The sequence below is a fragment of the Pinus tabuliformis genome, chromosome 9 (genome assembly GCF_031772625.1).
Source record: "Pinus tabuliformis cultivar Carrire ecotype Pingquan chromosome 9, CPIR1, whole genome shotgun sequence".
Taxonomy (NCBI): domain Eukaryota; kingdom Viridiplantae; phylum Streptophyta; class Pinopsida; order Pinales; family Pinaceae; genus Pinus; species Pinus tabuliformis.
The window spans coordinates 1,750,528,923-1,750,535,501 of NC_142307.1; positions in this window are offsets into that span (position 1 = coordinate 1,750,528,923).

Genomic DNA, 6,579 nt, shown 5'->3' on the forward strand with positions numbered 1-6,579 from the left:
ACAATGACAAGAATTACAACACAACAACTAATTTTTTGAGTTGCCTCTGATACCATGTCAGGCCAGCAAGTAACTCCTCAAATGAATTGTGATTTTGCATTAAGGTTGATCATAGATATATACATGGAGGGAGAGACTCTTGGGCTTCATATCCCAATGTCTCTTCATATTCCACTTCTCCTTATTTTCTATTTACACTATTTTACATGGATTCACCTAATCCCAAAGATTAGGTGTCAACACAAGGCATCTCATACAGGTACCCTAGTATGTTTAATGGTTATTGTTTCTCATGTTCTAACTTTGGGCATATGGCTAGGGATAAAAGAATGTATGACAGGGATGATTATCGAGGACATTATCAAAACCCTAGAAGCAAGTTTCCAAGATCATAGGACAAATTTCAAAATGGCTTTTTCAGCAGAAAGTATATTTGAGTTGCTACATCATTCAAGTTCAACATTGAATGTTACAAATTCCATGACTATGGGCATATAGCTCGTGATTGCAAATACATGATGGGATCTTCCATGAAGGAGAACTCTATTATCAAGTACAAGAAGGTTTGGAGAAGAAAAAAAAAGAAATACAATCAGGCGAATGAAGAAATCTCAGCAGTCATGCTCTCATGATTTGTGAAGATAAAAAACCATGATGATCCACTGATGAGAAGGAAGATTTCAAGGTGGAAAGTGATCTTACAACAAGGCAGGTTCATATATCATTCTAAACAATCTAACTTTATGACTCCCTGTCACGTGAATTCCACGTCTAAGTAGAAGTTATTGCAAATTTGAAGATCTATCCTTTGATAGTTTGACAGATGGAAGATGTGAAGAAGTTTTTAAAGCAATATTCATCATTATGGGAAGTAGCAGATTTATGGATAGAATTACAAAAGAACTCATGGCTCTTGGTAATGCATATTGACATTGGAATTAGTTGTGGTAAGTCGTGAGAAGCATAGCATTTCAAGGGGAGAAAAGAAAACAAAGGAATAAAGGTATATTGTAGGAAGTCAAAGGAATATATTCTATCAAGGGGAGTAACCCTTTGCCAATGATGTCAAAGGGGGAGAGAAATCAGGAGAGAAGATCGAAAGCATGGCAACAGGGGGCGCAGTAATCGTAGAGGGAGTATGTGTGTTTTCGTCATTGAAAAAAGGGGGGATTTTTGAATGGTGTTTTCATTGATGTAAATGTTGGTCCTTGAATGCTCTTAATATTCGTATAGTTTACATTGATTGGAAGCTCAAAATGACCAGGAAGAGAAGAAGGGAAGCCCTATATTCCCCACAATTGTTGAGGAAAATGGATGTAAAGGATAGTGTTTTTTTATCATGAGACCATTATCATTTGATTCTCCTCGTTGTGTTGATTCCAACGGTGGGTGGCACACTCCATAACTCTTCACGGTTGAGGAGATATGCTTCATCAATGTTGAAGCCTCGAAATTTGGTCAAGGAGCTCTAAAATAGGTGTTAAAAGAAATCTTATATTATCCAAGGAAATTAAAACTAAAAGGGACTATATTAGTCAAAGTCAAAGTATGGTGTTATTAAGGATCAATTATCAAATAAATTTTGTCTTAATATCATGGGGTTTTTGGCTCCAAAATAAGTTGAAATTTGAGTTTTTCCTCCAGGTGATCAAGTCAGTTGGCCCCTCCTACAAGCCTCCACGGTCATTATAAAAAGAGGCTCATTTTCTCTGCTAAGGTAGGCATTTTTAATGCTTATCTTCTAAAGAAGTTTCTCTAAGATTCCTAAGGCCACAGATCAGGAGTGAAATTACTTTGGTTTGGGGTTATATTTTCGTTTTTTCTTTTCTTTCCTTACTGGATATCTTCACTGGGTAATTTCAATGAATTCCAAATCATGTTGCACCGAGTCCTCAAATGGTTATGACCACAAAAAAATAAAGCTCCAAATACGACCGAATATAATATATATACCATCTTCATGTTGTAGAGCAATTGTCTAACCTATTTGCGTCAGTACAAATATAGTTAGACACCGCGTTGTTAATGTTATATTGCAAGAAATTTTTTAACTAAAAGGATTTATGCAAATCACATTACCAATAATCAAATTAACCAATATGTAATTGAATTCAGATGCATGCATTTATTGGAGTGGAGAGGTTTATGTTTATTTTGGCAGTCCAAGGGAATTTTTGCGACCAACTTTGACTTTGAACAATGAAGGAAAATGTCCATAGTTTCATTGACGGATATGATAACTCTTGTTCTATTCTAGTGAAATGAACACATTTATTTTGGTTAGCATATCGCGAGTTATGAGGCACGTATTATGTCCTATTGAAATTCCAAATCGAGCACTTGGTTAATCTATGCTTAAAGACATGAATTTGCAAGACAGTGAAGCACAGGTCATTTCACCCATGTAAGTTGGATTACATATGGTATGTTGTGGTTACATAAACATATAGTTCGATTGAAGCAATTGGTATGTCAATTAATAGAAGAATCGAAACTATACACAGAATGTGTACTATGCTACGTAAAAAGTATGATTGGGAGTGCTATAGATACAATTGTGCATTGAATTATCCATGGGTGTGTGTGTAATCTGAAGTCAATATGGTGTGTGTTGTTACTATCAGATTATGGTCGCATGGCTATTAAATATGGTCTAAGCCTGGACGCAGTGAGCATTAGAGGTCATTGTTTTAACATGTGCATTGATAGTTGGTGGCATGTAGTATGATGTTGTGTAATGAGTATGATGGGTCAAAGTGTTGTACATTAATTTGATCCTGAGCAGTGATTATATATGATTATAGCACGTGTGCATTGAATAGTCCACTAGTATATGTGACTGACAAAATGATATGGCAACCTAATCATTGAGAGATCAAATATGAAGCTATTTGCGCATTGGACCGCGGTGTGTTCCAAAGTATTGTTAGTGCAATTTGATGTTGAGTATGCAGCTAGGAGTTGTTTGATATGGATCGTTGGAGGAATGAGACCAAGGAAAGTGACAAAATAATAAGAACGAGAAATTTCCCAGCAAGTCACCCATCCCAGTACTACTTATTAATCAATGGTTGTCATTGATGTCAACCCAAGAAAAACCAGGGGCTACCCTGATCTTGCATGGGCATTTTGACTTGACAACTCATCCTATTCTAAGTCAAGGATCTTCTATTTGGATTCTACTCGTCAAGATGTTTCCGTTGATATATGGCACACCACGTAGTTCTTTATGGTTTGAGAGTTATTCGTGTTTGAAGTTAAGAACCCTAGTTAATGGGCTAAAACCCCATGGGGTTGTATCATGGCACTCATTATTGGTTGTGATCATTGAATATTCAATAATTAATAATGTTTTAAGCTCCTAAAATCCCTCCAACGTTCACTTGTTGAAGCCCCTCTCAACTCAAGTCATTTCTATAAATTGTGACCCTCATATCCTCCTCATGCAAGTATTTTTCAACGAACTATCTTGTGAGAAGACCTCTATAATTTTTCGGCCCTCATGAGCTTCTAACATAGGATCTATTGTAGGGAGTTTAAGGTTTCGTTGAAGTCTGGTTAGAGCACAAAATTATGATCAAGTTTGAAGGTCTGTTTTGAAGTAAGTTTAGAGCCTTGGATTCTAAGATTTCACTGCGTCAAACAAGTCATCATGGAATTTTCGCTATAACTTTTTTCTACGAAATATCAGAAGTTGAAATTAAAACCCATTTGAGCCGAAATTGTGATGAACATCGTGACCGAATTTCAGGTCTTGTTTCGCTATATTTTTGGAGATATGAGCTTAGGGAGTTAGGATTTTTGTAAGCTCTCAAATTCCATGTCAAACAGGTGACCTTGGAAAAATTGTCATAACTTTCTCTCTGAGCATTGGATTCAAATTTCGTAAATAGTGATAGAAAGAGGACAGATTGTAGTTTGTTGGGTATCATTTTCAAGGCCTAAGGTCGAAATAGTGACACATAGAACTTCGTACAAGTTCGCTCTACTGAACCAGTCTATAATCAAGTCATTGTGGGAGATTGGGCATAACTCTTTCTTGAAGAATCCAATCTCAATCAGACCTTTCGGGTTGGAAAGAAGACTCAGAGAGCTACCATGGGATGAAATTTCAAACCTTGGAGATCTAAAATTACATAGGTACAACAGATTCAATATCGAGCTCCTAGAAGGCAAGAAAAAGTATGCATTCAATGATCACTATAGTAAGGACCACACATCAACATTCAAGGGTAAGTCTGCTACAAAAAGGTATGTATAAATAGTGTTTGCATTTGAATTTTTAGTATCATTTCTGACATATATTTTTGCAAGGCAGCGTAAGTATATTGGTTTGTATTTGATTGGGTCTTTCTTGTTAATGCATGTGCAAAAAGGATGACACTTTAGAACAAGTCGGACACATACTAGAAGGACATGCAATGCCAAAGTACCATTACTTGAAAAAAGCACAATAGTACCTCAGCAGCTGCAAGTGATCCAAGAAGCAATGTCGAGTCAAGTCTCAGATCTTCTCAAAAAGCCAATGTTGTAAAACAGTCATCATTGAAAGAGTCATTATTGTAAAAGAGTCAATATGCTTAGAGTCGAAGAGGCATTGTTGGGAGGTATAGGAGTCACTGTTGGGATGATGTCATGGTTGGGTTGCAAGTCATAGTGTGATTGGGTGTTCGATCAAGTACAAGAAAATCATTGTAAATCATATTATATCATGGATCATTGTCCCTGGTATGGGAGTCCACACTCTTGTCTCACTTCTGATCATTATAGGGTGGCAGGGAGGTTCTAGGCAAGTGCATGAAGTCGCCTACAGGTTGGAGCCTGTGAACACTTCAGGGTGGTAAGTTGGTCTAAGATGTTGGGGCATCTATTCAATTGACTACTGAAGCAACCAGAGCATTGGGGCATCCTTCCAATAGGCGCTGGAGAAGAATTCTTTTCTAGAATTATAGGAAGTTGTAACTTTCATTTCTGTTGGGGCTGAAGATTAAAGAATTTATTAGAAAAGCATTCAATGGTTTTTTACCTGGAGGAGGTTTTCCACCTAAAATTCTTGTGCCTATTTTGTTCTTTTGTTTACTGTTGTTACTGGATAAAAATTAATAAGAATTGAAGATTAACTAATGCTCTGAAAAGATTTAAAAGTGTTAATTGCTAAGGAATACAGATTCACCCCCCCCCCCAGTTTTTCCAACAATTGGGATCAGAGCTTGGTTCTTTCAATAGCAGTCTAACAATTGGAAGGAGATCATGGAATACACCAAGAATAGAGTTCCTTTGTTCAATGGAAATAACTATGAACTTTGGAGTGGAAGAACGCAGGTTCATTTGCTGACACAAGCATACGAAGTATGGGAAATCATTGAAAAAAGTTTCACATCGACCCCAGATGAACAAGATAAGAAAAATATGATATATTATGCAAAACCTAAAGATCTTATTATCAGTGGATTTATTGAATCTGTCTATCTTAAGGTATTGAGTTGCAAAACTGCTAAAGAGATATGGGGCAAGCTTGAGAATATATATGCAAGTGACTCACATGTGAAAGAAGTAAAGCTTCAAATTTTTAGGGCAAAATTTGAGCAACTCAAAATGAAGGAAGATGAAGATATTGATGCATACTTTCAATGTGTTGATGAAACAACAAATACATTGGAAGGTTTGGGAGAACCTGTTGACACAAAAATTGTTGTCCAAAATATCCTCAAAACCTTGCCAACAAGATTCAACCCAAAGTTATCTGTCTTGGAAGATAGATCGAATCTGACCAATCTCAGCATAGATGAATTGCATAGAATTCTTACGTCATATGAAATGAGGATTGAAGAAGAAGATGGAACATCTCACTTAGAAACAGCAGTTACCACATCCAAGAAGACTAGTAAGGACAAGCAGACTCCAAAAGCAAAAACTTGCAACTGTAAGGATGAAGAAAAGGAAGAAGATGAAGAAGAATTTTCAGATAAATAAGCTTCCTACCTCACGCGGAAAATGAGAACAAGTACGGGAATATTCAAAGGTAAAGTCCCATTAATATGTTTTTAATATGGTGAGGTTGGGCATTTTGCAACCAAGTGTCCTCACAAAATGAGGCTTTTACGAAGGGAAAGAAAGGTCTTAGGAAGTACAACAAGAAAGGCAAGAAGAAATGGTTTAAGAAGAGTTTCTTCTCCAAAGAAGATAGCTCCTCATCTGATGAAGACAGTGATAACGAAGAAGAAATCAACGGAAGAGTATTGTTTATGGCCAAGCACAATAAGCAAGAGGCATCTGACGAAGAAGGAGAAGAAGAGATGACTGAGGTTGAATTTCAAAATGAAGTGATCAGGGTTATCAAAGAGCTCAAGGCCGAAAAGAAGCACGTCAACACTCTTGAAGACGAATTAAAGACAGAAAGGGAACAGGTCCTAAATCTTAAAATCAAGGTTGAAGAATACAAATGAATTGAAGAATCGCTCAAGAAAGAATTAAAGGAAAGCAACAAGGAAAGAGAGGCATTGGAAGCTAAAATAGTCTCTCTACGAAAGGAAGTAAAAAATGGAAAAACTCTTCAAAACTATGCCAACAACTCAAAGG